Genomic DNA, 20,303 nt, shown 5'->3' on the forward strand with positions numbered 1-20,303 from the left:
ACCATAATTACTTAATTTTTAAAAAAACTGGTTATGTGATTATTGAATATAGTAATTCTGTTTAGTACATTTAGTTATTTTATAACTTTGCTTTCCTAAAATACTCAAAGATTCATGATATAATTCATTTTGTATATAAGCATCTATGTTATTAGTTTTGTTAGACTGAATATTTATTATAAGCTCCAGTTAAAATTATGTTTGTTCAGCAGAAAAAATTTTTTCTAAGTTTGTAGTTATGTTATTTCTCTGCACTTAAAGTTGTTTGTTTTCTAACTTTTAAAAAATAAGATTTGGCATAAAATTTTCTGTGATATTAGACTCTTCAAAGTACCAGTCTTTGCTGAAAAATACGAGTACTTTTAAAATTGCTATTCGATAAAAGAAGTCTGGTTTCTCTCTTATCTCTCTCTCTCTCTCTCTCTCTCTCTCTCTCTCTCTCTCTCTCTGTCTCTCTCTGTGTGTGTGTGTGTGTGTCTGTATACATGTGCAGTGGTAATATGTCCTCTAGAATGGAGATTTCTAGTCTCTTATTTTGTTTATAAACTACTTGGGGCAATACCCTGACTCTCTAGATCATGCACTTCGTTTATGATTTCCTAGGCAATCAGAAAACTCAGTTCTGTTGATGTCAATATTTACCTGAGGAAATTCTGACATTCGTCACCAATAAGATATATCTTAATTTATATCTCTAGATGATAGCCATGATTCATTCATTTTCCTAACCATCACTGCTTCTGGTCAGTAGTAATTCTGGATTCTGGATATAATCTTCATCATCATCATCATCATCACCATCTCTCTCTCTCTCTCTGTATACACACACACACACACACACACACACACACATACATATATATATCTCCATCCATCCATCCATCTTTGGGGGTCTATCTGCTTTGTGTGACCCAGGAATCTTCCAATCTTCCACTCTTCTGGTCAACTGAAGGTACCCTTCCAGAATTTCCAGTTCTGCTATTGCTTATTTCTGTTTCTTATATATCTTTAATAATTTCAAAGAGATTTTTGCTAGAAGGAGAAGAAATTCATGTGTTTATTTATCAATCTTGCTAAATGGAACTATACTTGATCTATATTTTTACCTACTAAGTATTTCCGTTAGTGATAATAATAGTTTTAACAAGTTCTGATAATACAAACGTTTTCTCAACATTTCTTAAATTACTTAAATTACTGCAAAGATATTTAACCTCATATGACTCTGGCTAAAATATTTATTATTCCTCCACCATGGGAATCCTTCTAAGGTTGACTTTGATTTTCTTAGACTTCTTAAGAAAAGGGGTTGGAGAGATACTAGATGACAAATAAAATGTGGAAACTTTTTTTACTTATAAATGATCCTGAGACTGTCTCGCTCCATCATTGTTGGCCAATGCTATGTTGGGCATAGTTACCAATCTCTGTATGCTTCTATTTGGCCATTGAGTTAGATCAAGCGATGCTCTTCAAAATTTAGCATGACTATGAATCATCTGGGTAAGTTGTTAAAATGCAGATTTTGACTTGTAGATCAGAGATATAGCCTGATCATCTGGATTTCTAGTAAGCAACCAGGTCTTGCTGCTATTGTTCGGTGGGGCACAATTTGAGTAGCAAAGATCTAAGAAATAGGAAAAACTGAAAATAAATGCATTCTATTTCCAATTAAATTGATCACCTAATAATATACAAAGAGTGCGTTAGAATCTGTGACCCTAATTTCTCATCTGCCCATGCTGTCTCTTCTGTTCTCAGGGCAAGATAATCTCATACTGTAGATGATATGGTCTGACTCTGTGTCCCCACCTAAATCTCCTCTTGAGTTGTAATCCCCACGTGTTGGAGGAGGGACCCTATGGGAGGTGATTCGATCATGGGGGCGATTCCTCATGCTGTTCTTGTGATAATGAGTGTGTGCTCATGAGATCTGATGGTTTTACAAGGGGCTTTTGCCCCCCTTCGCTCTTCACTTCCCCCTCCTGCTGCCTTGCTTCTCTGTCACCTTCTGTCATGAATGTTAGTTTCCTGAGGCCTCTCCAACAATGTGGAACTGTGAGTCAATTAAACCTCTTTCCTTTACAAATACCCAGTCTTGGGCAGTTCTTTATAGCAGCATGAGAACAGACTAATACAGTAAATGTGACTGGTGATAAAGTAACATTAATGATATATCTTGGACCATAGTTTGATTTCAACTAGACTTACATTATAATTATATTCCTCCTCACCCAAGGGAGATCAGCCTAGATCTTATAGTGACTCTTAGTGTGTATTGGGAGAAAGCAGAAGGTGTGTTATCATTGTCTTATCCCATTGTACTATTGTCAGAGGAGGGGCCTGGATTTCTATGATTCCTCTCCCCCAAGAGGTTGTATTAAAGTAGGAACTTTATTGCCTATGGAGTTCTTACCTCTAAGGCCTCCCAGAAGGACAAGTGTCTTACTTCCTGTTGGCCCAGCAGCTTTAACTTTCTAAGTGACAGATTTCACTTACCTTAAGATGCTTGATAGCCAATTTGGAATTATTATCTGTTTTGTGATCAAAGTACTTGTTGTTAGTAAACTGACAGGATGTTTGTTCTCCTTTTTTCTTAAATCTCTTAACACCAGGAAACAACAAACAGAAAATTTGAGACATTCCATGTAAAACCCCATAACACTAAAGTCATAATTTGGAGTTTATATATTTACTTCTATATTGATGTGTATTCTTAAGTAATTTTTAGGCTTGTATTTTTTTATTCAGACATGAATTGTGAGTTCTTTTTTCCAGGGATTGTGTCATTGTATCTTTGGTACTACTTATATATTCAGTATGTTTTGTATACAGTAGGATTCATTTTGTATTTTTGACTGAGTTTTAAATTTCAGTTTAGTAAATATTTTTCAGGAACACTTCATTGCTACCAAGGTACACAAAGAATGACTAATAGTACCTGACAAATTGGACATGGTGATGATTAGATGATTAACTGATATTGATAGTTTTTCCCTAACCCTAAATGTCACAGAAAAACGTAGAGCATATTGTATGGTAGTTGCTTCTGCTAGGGGTGTGTGTGTGTGTGTGTGTGTGTGTGTGTGAGAGAGAGAGAGAGAGAGAGAATTCAAAAGCAGATAACGTCTAGTGAACTACAAGTAGCAGAGCTCTTGAAATAACTCTTCCTAAATTATATATCCTGCTTAAAATGATGAAATAAAATTTAAAATGGAGCCTCCATGTTTGTGGACACTTAAAGTGTGGTAATAAAAGCTAATGTGAGGTATCCAAGGTCATGGCAGTGAAAGGAAAGAAAAATAGCAGATAGCACATATGAAAATTACTTCAAGCAATAATATGAAATAAAAGAGAGAGTGACACATTTTTCATCAGGGAACATAAGAACCTACTAAATCCAGTAAAGTCCTTGAATCTTATCAAATTCAGCTTTCTAAAAATCTACTCAGAATATTTCCACATCTCACATCCTATGATGACTCTTTTGAGAACGCAAAAAAGTGGTTGCTAAAAATGTCATTCATTTGGATAATTCTTTTTTTCAAGTCCTCCTCTACATTTGATGGCTCCCAAGTAATTGTCACGAGCATCTCTTCTACTATCAAAATGTCACGACAATGGATGATAAATTGGATAAAAACCTACCCTTGACATAAAAGGAAGGTAAATAAACAGAATAGAATATACACATATCTCTCACCATTAACACCCATATCTGTTTTGTGCTGATTTGGAGCAAGACAGTTTTCTACTAAGCCAGAGTTGTCTGCGCTAATCTAAAGGGCAAGGCAAAGAAAAATGCAGTGACGGGTGGACACATTGGGAACTATAATGTTTGCTGGAATATGTCCTTCAATGAAGGAGTCCTTGGTCAAAGTCTCAGTTCCTGACTCATCAGCTTATTCCTTTAATAGCTTGGAGTCAATGATTCTTTCTGGAGCATGCAAAATCTGTCTATGGAGGTCAGTGCAAATGGAAGCATATGAGGAAATAAACTCCCACGCCTTAATTTTTATTTTTTCTGGCTGAACATTTGTTCTTGTCTTAGAATCAGGAGAGCTAATATCACAGGAAGTAAAAGCTATTTCCTAGACTGGTGTATTGCCCAATACCACATCCTGAAGTGCTGAGAAGAGAAAGAACAGCTGGGAAGGTACTAGTGCCAGCTGCTAGAAACCTATTTCCATGATTTTTATGATCCAGAGTAGGAAATTGGGGATGTAAGAGCTGCATGGAGACTTACTCACTACAGGGACCATATTTTTAAAATATCTCTATAATTTAATCCTTGGTACATTGCCCAGCACACATGAGAGGTGCTCAGTAACTGTTACTGAATGTGAATCGATGATTTTCTATTCATCAACCTGACCTTTCACTACCTGGAACAGCTAATGTGATGATAAAAACATGGAATATTGTGTTGCACACACTTTATTTGTTGTATAAACTCTAGGGACTCTTACTATTTAGATATTTACATCGTAAGAAAAATCTACATCTTCTCTGACCTCAGTATCCTTCAAGGTCAATCTGAAATCTATAAAAATATTTTCTTTTTACATTTTCTCATTTTAAAATAATCTTTCATGTAGACTCATTACAGGCCTTTTGAAAACCTAAGCTAGTCATCTTCATTGATTTCTTCCCATTTATATATTCAGTTAGTTCTGAAAGAATCGGCATCACTCAGAATGATTTTTTTCTCACAGAAACACTTTACCTTGTTCACACTTACTATGTTTGTTTCATTAGTCTGTCTGTCGATACAACTTTCATATATTTGTCAAGAAAATGATACTCATTAATCTATATTTCTCAGCTTTTATGATTTTTTGAATTTGATTCATATTAGCAATTCCACAGTCCTATAGCATATTAGAAGTGGATAATAACTTTTAACCCTTAGCCAAGAGCTTCATATTTACATATTTGTATTTTTCAACCTCCTTTCATGGATATCATACTACTGTATGATAGAGTGAACCTTATACTCAGTCATATTTTTTTCAACTTCTTTTTATTTTTCAACACATTTTTTTCCATAGTGATGGTGTCTTGCTATGTTAGCCAAGCAGGTTGGTCTCAAATTCCTGGCCTCAAGCTGTCCTCCTGCCTTGGTCTCCCAAAGTATTGGAATTAACAGACATGAGCCACTGCATTCAGTCTATTTTTTAAACCCTTAACAAATATTTAGGAGTAAATATCTGTCAGATGTTTTTCTCAAGAAACACTAAGGCATGAAGTTGAGTACCAGTCTGCACTAGCCTATTCTGCCCATATTTCTTTTTATTTTTTAATGATACGCACAAATGTTTGGCATACTAAATAGTTCAGTTACTTTTGTTGTTGGTCCTTCTTCACTGGAATGTAAGGGCCATGTAGGCAGGGACGTAAGACTGCTTTTTTTCATTGATTGTTATATATTATATTCTAGAATCTAGAACAGTGTTTGATGTAAAATAGTCCCACAAGAAATATTTATTTAGTAAATAAAGTTTGTCTTTTTGTTACTTCTATTAATTTCTGAGCATGTCTTCTACATATTGATCATTGAATGTCCCCTGCTATCTTTTTCCTGTTGATTAACTGATTTTTTTTAGATTAGTTTTTGTACCTCTCTGTGCTTCCAGCTGGTTCTTTTCTCCCTTTCTTTTGAATATTTTATAGATTTTTCATAACTTATGTCATTAAAACAAAATTTAAAAGAGACTTGGGACAAAGAAAATAAATCATTATTTTATTTTGTCTCGTGTACCATCAGCATCTCGTAAGATTCAGTAAGTCTGTAAGCCAAAAAGTATTGCTCATTTCAGAAAGGAACTACTCTGATTCCTGGAGTAGAGTACAGTAGAAGAGTAGAGTGAAATAGCTGGAATATCAGCCACTACAGGATTAACGGACTCACCACTAGGCTTAACATGACAGCCATGCCTTCTCCTTGGGAACTTCTATCCTTTTTTTTGGAGTTTTATGTCTGGTTTGTAACATGTTTTTCAATCACTGCTGATAGTTTTAGACTGGTTATTTTCAGTTCAAATGTGTCACATAAAATGAAATCATAGTTCTTAAACATTAACATCTATAAAATGGGGGAGATAATTAAAAATAATGTATATAAATTCTCATGAATATTACAAAATTCTGACTTTTAATGCTTGGTCACTTTAAATGACAGAATTCAAACTTGTAAAAAGAACCCCTTGACTTAATCCATTCAAAATCCTTTAAATATAAATCACCAGGATCTAATCAAATTGGCTTCCTTGCAAATAACTTGAGTTAGCCACTTAAGATTCAGCAGGATTACACTAAACCCTTGATAAGGATTTACACTCCCAAAGCACAGCAAAGACAAATAGTTAGAGTTAGACAAATTTACATGCATACCTAGAAGTAACTGATAATCAGGAGTATAAGCATGGGAAATAGATATTACTATTTGTTTCTTTGCCAATTTCTCACTATATTTCTTCATTCAAGCCAGAATTGCATTGCTAAAGATTCCACTGTGGCAAGTGAAAAGATGAATGGAATTTAGTTCTCTTTTGTGAGCTCTAAGAGGAAAGAGAAAGGACACAGTAAAGCTTTTATTGATCCAACTCCAAATCCAGTGTGTCTAACTAGGAAATTGTTCATTCAGATGAAAGCCAAAAAGCATCTCAGCCTTAATGTGGCTGAGACAGCAAAATCAATTCTGAACACAACAGCTCTGTTTAGTAAATGTTCAAAGGAGAAAAAAAGACCTTTATAAATTCATAAATGATATTAAGAATAAGATATGTAGCTTATACGTTATATCCCTTTTATGATATACCCAAAGTGAAATAAGTGTTTTTGCTGGTAAAATAAAAATGACTATTTTCTTTACCCATTAAAAAGAAAATATTATCTTACAAAAGCAATGATTCTTCTATAATGGTTATTTTGAATATCATAATTTATGCCTGTGACCTAATATTTCTTTCCAAAGACAGGATGGATTTAGTCTCCCTATTAATCATATTTCATCCCATTTCTATAAATTGTTCTTGTGCATATTTAAGAGTAAGTCTTCACCAATGTTTGGGTTTTTATGGGCTGATAATTTTACCTACTGCTAACTTCCAAAAAGAGCATGATGCAATATTTAAATGGTTTTTTTATGACTCGTTCTATGAGTATTTTAAAATGATTGATTGCAAGATGCTATGAATAGAAAACATGCCAATAAACACATATTTCTTAATAGATTCCTTGGACAATGGATCAGAGTTTCTTAGTAATTGTCGATCTTCCATTATTAAAAATACGTTGGCTCCAGATACACACAATATGGCTTGTTTCCATTGTATATCTCTTTGATATTCACATATTGAATACCAAAGAGATAAGATCTTGATTTAGTTCTTGTCAATCAATATAAGCCTTTGAAAATATATTTTTCTAATAATCACTCTTCATATTGAATATGTCATCTTACCTAATTTATGTTTTCATAGTAATGTACTATATTCTCTGATATTCTTCACGCAATGTCTATTAGAGAATGGGGTAATCACAGAAAATCCTTTTCTGTATTAATCGTGAAATAGGTACAGCTTGGTAAGTATTTCAGATTTCAGTATAAGGTAACCAATATCACTTAAATCTTTGTCAGATGATGAGTTTACCTATACTAGCTGGAACTTGTTTTATAGATGCAGATATCTTTTTTATTTCAATGAATGAAGTCTTACAAGCTAGATTCTGGAACGTTGTACCAATAAAAAAATCATAATAACTAATCAAAATGAAACACAGGCTTATATCGTATGCCATATTTATTTGCTTACTTGCATACAAATTTGAAAGAACAGATTATCTTGCCAGCTACTTAATCTAATAGTGTGTGTAAAATCATCAATATAATTGGACTGTATCTGGACTATTCTGAAATGTACATCTTGTAATCATTATTACAGTTGAAAGAACTGATTTGATTGCTGTTACTTTGTTGAAGATTCTGTGGCCAGGTACAATTGTATTCTGAGTCATTATAGAATGTAATTTTGTATTAATCTGTTAGGAGGTATGAAGTACATGTATAAATTCATATTTCTACAAAAATTTTTTATTTTTGTGGGTACACAGTGGGTGTATATATTTATGGAATGTAATTTTATATTAATCTGTCAGGAAGTATGACATATAAACTCATTTTTCTAAAAAAATTTTTAATTTTTGTGGATACATAGTAGGTGTATATATTTATGGGGTACATGAGATATTTTGATACAGGCATACAATACATAATAATTGCATCAGGATAAAATGGGTATCCATCACTTCAAGCATTTATCTTTTGTTTTACAAACAATCTGATGATATTCTTTTAGTTATTTAAAAATGTACAATTAAATTATTGACTATTGTCACCCTGTTGTTATCAAATACTAGATCTTAGTCATTCTTTCTAATTATTTTTTGTACCCCTTAACCATCCTCACTTTCCCTCACCCCTTTACTACCTTTCCCATCCTCTGGTAACCATCGTTCTGCTCTGTATCTCCATGAGTTTAATTGTTTTAATTTTTAGCCACCATAAATATAAGTGAGAACATGCAAAGTTTGTCTTTCTGTGCCTGGTTTATTTCACTTAACATAATGACCTCCCATTCTATCCGTGTTGTTGCACATGACAGGACCTCATTCTTTTTGTGGTTGATTAGTACTCCATTGTGTATATGTACCACATTTTCTGTATTCATTAGTCTGTTGATAGACATTTAGGTTGCTTCCACATCTTGATTATTGTGAATAGTTCTGCAATAAGCATAAGAGTGTAGATATCTCTTCAAATATACAGATTTCCTTTCTTTTGGGTAACCTACCAGTGATACTGCTGGATAAAAGGTACCTCTTTTTTTGAGTTTTTGTGAACCCCCAAAGTGTTCTCCATAGTGACTGTACTAATTTAGCTTCCTCGCAACAGTATCTGAAGTTTCCCTTTTCTTCACGTCCTTGGCAGCATTCATTATTGCCTGTCTTTTGGGAAAAAGTCATTTGAACTAGGGTGAGATCATATCTCATTGTAGTTTTGATTTGCATTTCTCTGATGATCAATGATATTGAGCACCTTTTTCTGTACCTGTTTTCCATTAGAATGTATTCTTTTGAGAAATGTCTATTCAGATCATTTGCTCATTTTAAAATTAGATTTTTAGTTTTTTTTTTTTCCTGTTGAATTGTTTGAGCTTGTTATGTATTCTGGTTATTAATCTTTTGTCAGATGGGGAGTTTGCAAATATTTTCTCTTATTCTGTGGGTCATCACTTCACTTTGTTGATTGTTCCCTTTGCTGTGCAGAAGCTTTTTAACTTAATGTAAACCCATTTGTTCATTTTTGCTTTGGTTGTGAGGGAATACCCAAAAAGTCCAGAAGAACTCTGAATTACCAGAGACTTGCTCTCTCTCCTTACTTTCTCCCAAATAAATAGAGTCTCTCCCTTTGTGCTGAGCTTCCTGGAGCTGGGGGAGGGATATAAAGTGCCCCTGTGACAACTGCCACTGGGACTGTGCAGGGACAGACCTGAACCACACACAGCATTGGGTCTCACCCAAGGCCTGTTGTAACCACTACCTGGCTACTGTCTATGTCCACTCAAGGTCCTAGGATTCTGCAATCAGCAGGTGGCAAAGGCAGCCAGTCTTGTGTCTTTCCCTTCAGGGACAAGCTTGCCTCTGCCCTGGGTGGGTCCAGAGATGCCGTCTGGAAAGCAGGACCTGGAGTCAGAAACTTTAGGAACCTACTTCGTGCTCTATTCTACTGTGGCTGACTTGGAATCCAAGCCAGAAGACAAAGTCCTTCCCACTCTTCCCTCTCATTTCCACAAGCAGAGGAGTCTTTTCCCAGGGCAACCCAACACAGGCCCATAGGGAGTAAGGCTAACACTGATGTTCACTCAAGGCCCAAGGGCATGAAAGTTACTAGGTCTGGGACTCACCCTTCCAACCCAGGGCAGGTCCAGAAATGCCCTCCAAGAGCCAATACCTAGAATCAAGGACGACAAGTGCTTGCTTGGTACTCTACCCCGCGGTAGCCAAGTCAGTACTTAAACTGATTTTTGTTTCTCATGAAGGTGCCTTTTTTGTGTAGATGGTTGTTAAGTTTGGTGTTTCCGTAGGGAGGACAATCAGTGGAGGGTTCTGTTGGGCCATTTTGCTCCACCTCATGCTCTCCATATATAAATTCATTTTAAACTTCATATTTAAATATTGGCATTTTAATTTCAAAATAAGTACTGTTTCTTCAATTTCTACTTTATAGTTCAGTTGTGAGTTCCTATATCACTTCTTGCTCTGTTATTTATTTATTTATATTTTAAAATTTCTGGTTTTGCTCTTGCTTCCACTTGCAACATCCCTTTATACACTCTTTTGGCTTGTTACTTGCCAGTTCAGATGCTGTCTTACCCAGGAAATATTAAAGTTCTATACTAGAGCCTCGTACTTTTTTAGTTCGAAGTATTTCTGAGTAGCAGATCATATTTAAATGATACATCATTGTTCCTATTTCATCTATCCACTCCTCAAAGCCTGTGACTATTTTAATTAAAATATATCTCAGTGCTTATAACAAGGCCTGTCCATAAATATTGTCAGGAACTGTTTTATTAATTTTGTTTTTATTCCTTATTTTAACATCTTTATTATAAAATCAAACATGAATACAGAAAGCCATACAAAACACATATATAACTTAATGAATTATATTAAGTTGGGCACAATTGTAATTACCACCTAGGTTACAAAATCAGAAATGATACCAGCCGACCAAGAAGCTCTTTCACTTGCCCCATCTCAATCACAAAACCCTCATTCTCTCCCAAACTAAACAATTATGGTGATCACCTTTTTGTTTTTCTTTATATGTGGTCAGATAACTATTCATTCTTAGACTTTATAGTTTATTCTTGCTAATTTTAATTTGTTATGTTTCTTAATCTACAGGTTCCCCATTCATTTATTTCTTTTCCTGCAAATTATTTGTTCAAGAACCTGGGCTGTTTGACCTATAATGTTTCCCATATTCTGGTTCCGCTGATTTTAAACGTTTAAACATTTAAACATTCTTCTGTTCTCTGGTTCCTGCAAATTGGCATCTGAACCCAGAGGCTTGATCAGACTCAGATTTGAACCCTTTGGCAGGTTTATAGTTGATGGTGTATTTATATGTAATTTCTCGTTTTCACATTTTTGCTTCTTATGTTCACAGTGATTGAGGCCCAATGCCAAGATTTGTTGATTTATCATAGGTTGAAAAGATGGTAGCATCATTTTTATTTGATTAAAATATGTAAAACTGCTTCTCTCTCTGTATATGTTACTCATTGATACATTTCATATAAGAAAAGCAAAATGAATGCTCTATTTTCTTTTTCATAGTTTTCTAGGTAGTGAATTTGTTCCTTATCCTTCAAAATTGGCCAGGGAGATGTTTAAAATGATATTAATAGTTCTACAAATAACTACATATTTAATATCTACCATTCTTTACATCAAAACACTCTTTTATTCATTATCTAAAGTTCATTTTCTAGTAGATACCTCAGAAAGACCTCACTGCACAATAGTTTCTGAAGTCTTACATGTTATAACAGATTTTCTGTACTCTTGTTCTTGATACTTAGCTTTTCAGCATGTAAGTTCTTCACTTGCTTTTTCTTTCCTTTGCTATACTGATAGCTTACTCTTTTTTTTTCTTCTTTAAAGCTTTTCTAATGACCGTCTTATTTTCTTTCTCTTATATGTCACTTGATCTTTTCCTATAGATGATCAAATAATTTTTACTGTTTGCCTTAGGAGCCAGTGATTTTATTACAATACATTTGAATCCTTGAAATCGATTTAGTGAGAATTAACACTTTTGAGTTTTATTTCCCATGAACATAGCATGTCACTTCATTTATCTGGGTCTTCTTGATTTCTTTTATGAGTGTTTTGTAGTTTTTAGCATGTATAACTTGCACATGTTTTGTTAGGTTTCTATAAAAACATTTCATAATATTTGTTGTAATTGTAAATGGTACCATTTTAAAAATTCAATTTCCAATTATTTACTGGTAGTAGATTTTAACACAGTTCATTATTATATATTAACCTTTAATGCAGCAATGTTGCTAAATTCACTGATTAATTCTCTGAACTTTTTGTAAATTCTTTGAGATTTTTTAAAGGTAAACTATCACATGCAAAAATAGAATTTTTTCTTTTGAATCTGGGTGATTGGCTTTCATTTTCTTGCACTGTTGCATTACCTATGATCTCCAGTACAATGTCAAATAGGAGTAGTAAAATCAAGAACTCAGTCCCTTTCACAATAGCCACAGAAAGAAAAATACTTAGGAATACAACTAACTGTAGAAGAAAAATATCTCTAGAATAAGAATTATAAACCATTGCTGAAATAAATCAGAGATCTCACAAACCAATGAAAAAACCATTCCATTCTCATGGATAGGAAGAATCAATATTGTTAAAATGGCCATACTCCTCTAAGCAATTTTCGGATTCAATACCTTTCCTATCAAACTACCAGTGGCATTCTTCACAGAATTAGAAAACAGTATTCTAAAATTCTTTTGGAACAAAAAAAAGAACCTGAATAGCCAAAGCAATCTTACGTAAAAAGAACAAAGTTATTAGTATCACACTACCTGACTTCAAACCATACAACAAGTCTGCAGTAACTAAAACAGCATGGTACTGGTACAAAAATGGACACATAGACCAATGGAATAGGTAGAAAACCCAGAAATAAAGCCATAAACCTACAATTATCATTGACAAAGCCAGCAATAACAAACACTGTTCAGTAAATGGTGCTTGGATAACTGACTAGCCATATGCAGATGAATGAAACTGGACCCCTTCTTTCACCATATAAAATGATCAACTCAAGGTATATTATAGACTTAAATGTAAAACCTAAAAATATAAAACCCCTGGAAGAAAACCTAGGAAATATCATTCTGGACATCAGCCCTGGCAAATTCATGGCAAAGACTCCAAAAACAATTGCAATAAAAATAAAAACTGACAAGTAGGACCTAATTTAACTGAAGAGTTTCGGCACAGGAAACTACCAACAGAGTAAGAAGACAACCTACAGAATGGGAGAAAATATTTGCATACTATGCATCTAACGAAAGTCTAATATCCAGAATGTATAAGGAACTTAAATCAACAAGATAAAGACAACCCTATTTAAAAGATAGGCAAAGACATAAACAGAATTCTCAAAAGACATACACATGGTCAACAAGCATATGGAAAAAAAGTTTAATATCATTAATCTTTAGAGAAATGCAAATCAGTACCATAGTGAGACACTATCTCACACTAGTCAGAATGGCTATTACTAAAAAGTCAGAAAAATAGCAGATGCTGGCTAGGTTGTGGAGAAAAGGGAATGCTTATATACTGTTGTGGGAATGTAAATTAGTTCAGCCACTGTGGAAAGTAGTCTGAAGATTTCTCAAAGAACTTAAAATATAACTACCATTTTACCCAGAAATCCCATTACTGGGTATATACCCAGAGGAATATCAAGCATTCTACCATGAAGATACATGCACTCATGTGTTTATCACAGCACTATTCACAACAGCAAATACATGGAATCAACCTAGATGCCTTTCAGTGGTGGACTGGACAAAGAAACGCTGTTACATATATACCTTGGAATACTATGAAGTCATAAAAAAGAATGAAATTATATCCTTTGCAGAAACATGAATGAAGCTGTAGGTCATTATCCTAAGTGAATTAATGCAGGAACAGAAAACTAAATACCACATCTTCTCACTTATATATGAGAACCAGCCTTGCATATTTCAGAACAAACTCAACTTGGCCATGATGTAATATCATTTTTATATATTGCTAAATTCAATTTACTAGTACTTTCTTGATTTTTGTATGTATGATTTTGAGAAGTATTGGTCTGTAGGTTTTCTATCTGTTGGTATGTTTGGTTTTGGTATCAGAGTAATTATGACTTCATAATGACTTGGAAAATGTTCTCTCGGTTCAATTTTGAGTAAAACTTGTAGTACCCATTAAATACTTGATTAAAACTTGTGAAAGTTTGAGTAAAACTTGTATTACCCATTAAATATTTGATAAAATTGCCCAGTAAAGCATCTGTTTTGGGAATTTGTTGCCGTTGCTATTGATAGGTTTTAACCATAAATTTAATTTATTTAATAGATATAAGATTATTGAAATTTTCAATTTCTTCTTGGTAGTTAGAATCTCTCAAAGACCTTTCAATTTAAGTTATTGTATTTATGGTCATAATTTTATCTATAATATTCCTTTATCTCCTATTACCTGTAGAATGTGTAGTGAATGAGGATGTCCCTCTTTTATTTCTGACATTACTATGTCCATTCTCTATTTTTCTTGGTCAGTCGGTCTGGTATAAAGTTAATTGACTTTACTGATGCTTTCAACAGACCAGCTTTTAGTTTCATTCACATTTTTCCTATTTCTTTTTATTTTAGATGTTACTGATTTCTACTTTTATCTTTATTATTTCTGTCTTTTGTTTTCTTAAGTGTAACTTACCTACTTTTTAATTTGAGGAACAATTTTAGATAATTATTTGAGACATCTTTCTAATATAAATGTTTATGCTATAAATTTTCCTCTGAGCAATTCTGTAACTTCATCTCACAAATTTTGTTTAGTTGTATTTTCATTTTAAGTCAATTTTAAACATTTTCTAATTTTGGGGGGACTGCTGCTTTGACACATTAGTTATTTAGACTTATTTTTTATTTCAAAATATTTGACGATTTCCTGTCTTTGTTTATAAATTAATTGTATTCTGATGAGAGAACAAACTTTAAAATCAATTGCATTTTCCTTTTTTGGCCGAAATGATTGTCTATCTTGGTAACTATTTTATATGTACTTGAAAACGATGTACATTTTTCTGTTGGGTGGAGTAACCTAATGTCAAGTAGCTTATTTGTTGTCTACTTATTCTATCAATTTCTAAAAGAGGAGTGTTGACATTGTCTTCGACTATAAATATGCTTTCACTCCTATAATTATTTTTCCTATGTAATTGAAAGCTCTCTTTTTAGATGAGTACACAGTACATTATTTCTTCTTATTGAATTGTACCTTTAATCACTACGGCTTTGAACTGTGCCATTACAGCAGAGAACTGTGGGTTCTCTATTAATTTTTATGTGGAGATTGAAGAACTCTGTACTGTCTTTCCAGAATACTCCAGAAAGGTTTTTACATGAATAAAATGAGCAGGGATATTGTAAGCCTATAAGCTGCCTCTCTGAGAACTAGAGAATATATATTTCCTCTCACTGTGCACACATTTTCAGATACATATTTTTGTGAGAAGATAATTCCTTTGTGTGAATTAGAAACAAGTGCCTCTTTTTCTAAAGTACCCCTCTTCCATGCACACAACTTGGTGTGAAGCATCAGACTAGATATTTGCTCCTGCTCAACCTGAATCTAGGTGCTCTTGTGCTTTAAAGAAACTGCCCAACCATGCATGTCTAAATGCAGTGGCCCTGGTGATTATTCCCAGTCAAGATATGAATAGTTTATGCTCCAATGTTATTTTCTCTGTGACAGCCTCATAATAATGATACATAAAGTATGAAAAGGAACACTAAGAAGTCTTAGGTGGGATCAAGCATAACATAAACAATGTTGTGGCCACAAATGAAATAGTAATTTATGAGAGTAAGAAAAATTCATGTATGGGCTGTACAACCAGCATCCTGTGGTAGTCAGGAAGTTACTCCTGCAGGGTCATATGAAGTAAGTGTTCTAAGTGAGATGGTAGATGTGAGCCAGGCTCACTGCATGAATACAACGATTTGGTTGGCAGTGTTCCCACCTCCCACCTGTGAAAGAAACTTGAAAAAAATTCTTCCAGTTGCTTTCTGGCTCTGTGGGCTACAGGAAATGGTGAGCCTGGGGACATGAGAGGAAATAAGTCAGGATCACCAACAGAATCTGAAACTTATTTGCTGCTGGCTCAGAGACTTGATATCTGCAATACCTATAATGTCATTACATGGCGTAAAAGATCACACTTTTATTTTAAAATCTAGTCCTGGTCTGTGGATCTGAGGATGAATTTCTGTGACCCTACAGAAGTGTACTCCTAGTTTCTTCTGCTTGCCTCCAGATATAGAGTACAGCAAGCTCTTAGCTTATGCTTATTTACCATTTTACAGCTTTATTTTGGGAACTTTGGGAAATTGTGTATGTGAATGGTATATTAAAAAATGATAATGGAATTATGTTTATGTAGGAAAATGTTCTAGTTCTTAAGAGATGCATGATGATGTATTTGGTATCATGTAACAATGACATCAAATGCCATGGTGTCAAGCAACAATGTCATGCAACATGGTGTTATTGCAGACATTGTTGCAAATATGAAACAATGTCTGCAACTTCCAGATGATTTAGTAGAAAAAATTATTATCTGTTTATCTATAGCTATTGGTCTAGCAATATCTATTTGTCATCTTTATCACCGTCATCATATATCTTTTATCTATATACACAAAGATAAATACAGATGAAAGAATATAGATGTTTATTATAGTATTCTTGTGTAGATTTTAAAATTTTCAAAATAAAATGAATACGATAAGACAAAATAGGAACTGTGAGGTCTCTGAACATACTTTTTTTGTTTCCATTTTCTGGTCATAATCCTACTTTCCAGGATAACCTCATTAAAACCTTTGTAAATATAGTAACCTTCTTTTTCTATTGTCTCAGTGATATGAGAACCCCAAAATGACAAGTGACCGTTTCAACCTTCAGTTTAATAAAATGGCCATTGTGTCCTCTTGGGCAAGTATTCTCAAGGGCGTGTAGTCCACCAACAGAAGACAAAGTTTAATGAGAAGAAGAAATGCTTTATGAATGGATCATTTGTGATTATAGTTACAGAAATCCTTGGAGCAGTGCAGCTTTATCATGAGAGGAACAACAGTGTACATCAAGAGCTGATTTAAAGCCTACACCACTAAAGGATCAAGCCCTCAAGGTCATTCTATCCAGACTAAACCATAACTAAATATTCAGTAGACCATTCAACATTTTCTAAGGCCAGCTATTGGGTAAATAAGCTCTACATCAGGATTTTATGGCCTCATTGCTTTTGAGAAAAATTTCTACATCAAAAATCACGTTGCATAGAACTAAAATAGCAATTAGAAATTCATTGATGGTAGTCTTGGCAGAAGCATTGCAAGCATGGAGTCAAATTCATAACCTGAGTTTTGGTTTAGTGAAGATAAACTACCAACATTTCCCTGAAGGAAGATGTCCAACAGAATATAACTGCCGTTGACTAATGCCTTCTGTGAAATTGTGGTTTAGTGTTAATCTCTGTTATTTGGTAGGCTGGATGATCAACAATGGTTGTAGCCAGATATCAATCAATCAAAAAAATCAATATTTTTATTTCCATGTATAATCTCCGTCTGTGTCTCCATGGCTACGTTGTACATTAGTCCGTCGAGCAAGTGGCCGGGCTACCTGGACAAAAAGCAAGTTGTTATTCACAGAATATATTTTTCCATCTGATGGATAAAAGCCTTTATTACAGTGGATGCCCATGGGTAAACATCTCACTGGACACAAATATTCTTACACTTTGTGCTCATTCCAAGATTCTATCCACACACTATTCTCCAGAATTCTATGTCACCAATTTGCTAATCTTGTTATTTCCACATCCTTTGATATTTGAAACATTTATTAGCCACTTCCCAATAATTGATATAGATCTATCTCTAGACTTCATTTATTCTAGATGAAGTGAACAATCAGTTATCTATCATCATTTTAGCTCATAAGGAATGTTTGCCTTCACTACTGTCTTTCAAGTCCACCACTGAATAACTGTAATGCTGCAGCTATTTGCCTCTGGCTGGCACCAGCAAAGGATCACAAGGACAAGAGGACATGTTGAGAAGTCATAGGTAATGGTTGTGGCCAAGACGTTGATGCAGCAGAAGTGAGTGCCTTGTGAACCTATAATACCTGCTTATGCAACATGCCTGTGCTTCAAGATTTGCTTGAATCAAGTCCTGTAAATGCCACTCTTTCTTGATAATGGAGGGCTGTTGTGCACATCCAAATTTACAAGTTGGTATTTCAGCCAACATCCAGTTCATAATAGGCATTTTAATTTACATGATTACTTAGTATAGCAGTGCCCACCATTTATCCTCTGTCAGGCATAGAACTTTTCAAGGAGGTGATGAAAACATTTGGAAACCGTTGGTTTTGGAGGATCATAAAGGTCTGAGTGAAGGTAACTTTCACTGAAAACTGAACCTGCTGCAGAGGGTTTTTATTTTTTTTATTTGTACACATTTATGGGATACATGAGAAATTCTGTTACATGTATATAAAGCATAGTGATCAAGTCAGAGTATTTAAGGTGTCCATCTCCTGAGTGTATGATACATTCTTGCTAAGTATAGTCATCCTACTAAGCTATTAAACATTAAATTTATTCCTTCTATCTTACTGTATGTTTCTACCCCTTAACACACTTCTTTTTATCCTCCTTTCTCCCTTCCTTAACCTTGTAAGTCTGTTATCTATCTTTCCACTCTCTACCTCCATGTGATGTAACTTTTAGCACCCACATATGAGTTAGAACATACAGTAGTTATCTTTTTGTGCCTGTATTATTTCGCATAAGAGAATGACCTTTAGTTCCATCCAAGTTGCTGCAAATAACATGATTTCATTCCTTTTGTGGCCAAGTATAATTCAGTTGTGCATATGCCATATGTTCTTCATCCATTCATCCATTAATGGACATTTAGGTTGATTCCATATGCTTGCTATTGTGAATAGTGTAAAAACATGCAATTGCAGGTATCCTTTTGATATATTGTTTTCTTTTCATTTGGGTAGATACCCAGTAGTGGAAATTCTGGACCAAATTGTAGCACCATTTTTAGTTTTTTTGAGAAATCTCTATTCTGTTTTCCACAGTAACTGTACTAGTCTACATTCCCACCAACAGTGTATATAAGTTTCCTATTCTTCACATCCTCACCAACATCTATTGTTATTTGTGTTTTTAGTAATGTACTTTGTTACTAAGGTAAGAAGATATTTCTTTGTGGTTTGATTTGTATTTATCTGATCATTAATAATGAGCAGTTTTCCATTTGTATGTCTTCTTTGGAGAGATGTCTATTCACATCCTTTGCCTACTTTTTAATGGTATTACTTGTTTTATTTTTTTTTTTCTGTTGAGTTATTTGTATTTCTTGTATGTTCTGGATATTAGCCGCCAGTCAGATGAATACTTTGAAAATATTTTCTCTCATTGTACAGATTATCTCTTCAGTCTGTTGATGATTTCTTTTACTATGTGAAAACTTTTTAGTTTAATTCTTATTTATTTATTTATTTATCTATTTATTTTTGCCCAAGCTTTTGAGGTCTTAGTCATAAGTTCTTTGCCTAAACCAATGTCCAGGAGAGTTTTTCTTAGGTTTTCTTCTAATTTTTTTAATAGTTTTTGGTCTTACGTTTAAGTCTTTAATTCATTTTAATTTGATTTTTGTATATGGTGAGAGTTAGGAGTCCAGTTTCATTCTTCTGCATATGGCTCTCCTATTTTCCCAGCACTATTTATTGAAGAGGGTTTCCTTTTCTCAAAGTAAGTTCTTCTCAAATTTATGGAAGATCAGTGTACTGTAAATATGTGACTTTATTTGCAGATTCTCTCTTCTGTTTTGTCTGAATATTGCTTTGGGCAATATGCAATGTGGTCATTCTGACAATATTCTTTCAATCCACGAGCATAGGATAATTTTCCATTTGTCTGTGTCACCTCGATTTCTTTCATCAATGTTTTGTAGTTTCCTTGTAGATATCTTTCACCTTCTTGCTTAAACTTTTTTCTAAGGTGTTGTTTTGTAGTGATCGTAAATGGAATTGCTTTCTTTCTCAGCTACATCATTATTGGCATTGAGATATGCTACAGATTTATGGATGTTGATTTTGTATTCTGTGTCTTTGTTGAATTTATTTATGAAATCTAAGAGTTTTTTTGGTGGAGTCTTTAGGTTTTCCTTGGTTTAAGATTATATTATCAGCAAAGAGGAACAATTTGACTCACTCTTTTCCTGTTTTTTATTCCTTTTAGTTGTTTCTCTTGCCTAATTGCTCTGGTTAGAACTTCCAGTTCTATGTTAAATAGGACAGGTGAAAGTGTACATCTTTGTGAAGGAACTTAAGGA

The sequence above is a fragment of the Macaca thibetana genome, chromosome 17 (genome assembly GCF_024542745.1).
Source record: "Macaca thibetana thibetana isolate TM-01 chromosome 17, ASM2454274v1, whole genome shotgun sequence".
Lineage (NCBI taxonomy): Eukaryota > Metazoa > Chordata > Mammalia > Primates > Cercopithecidae > Macaca > Macaca thibetana.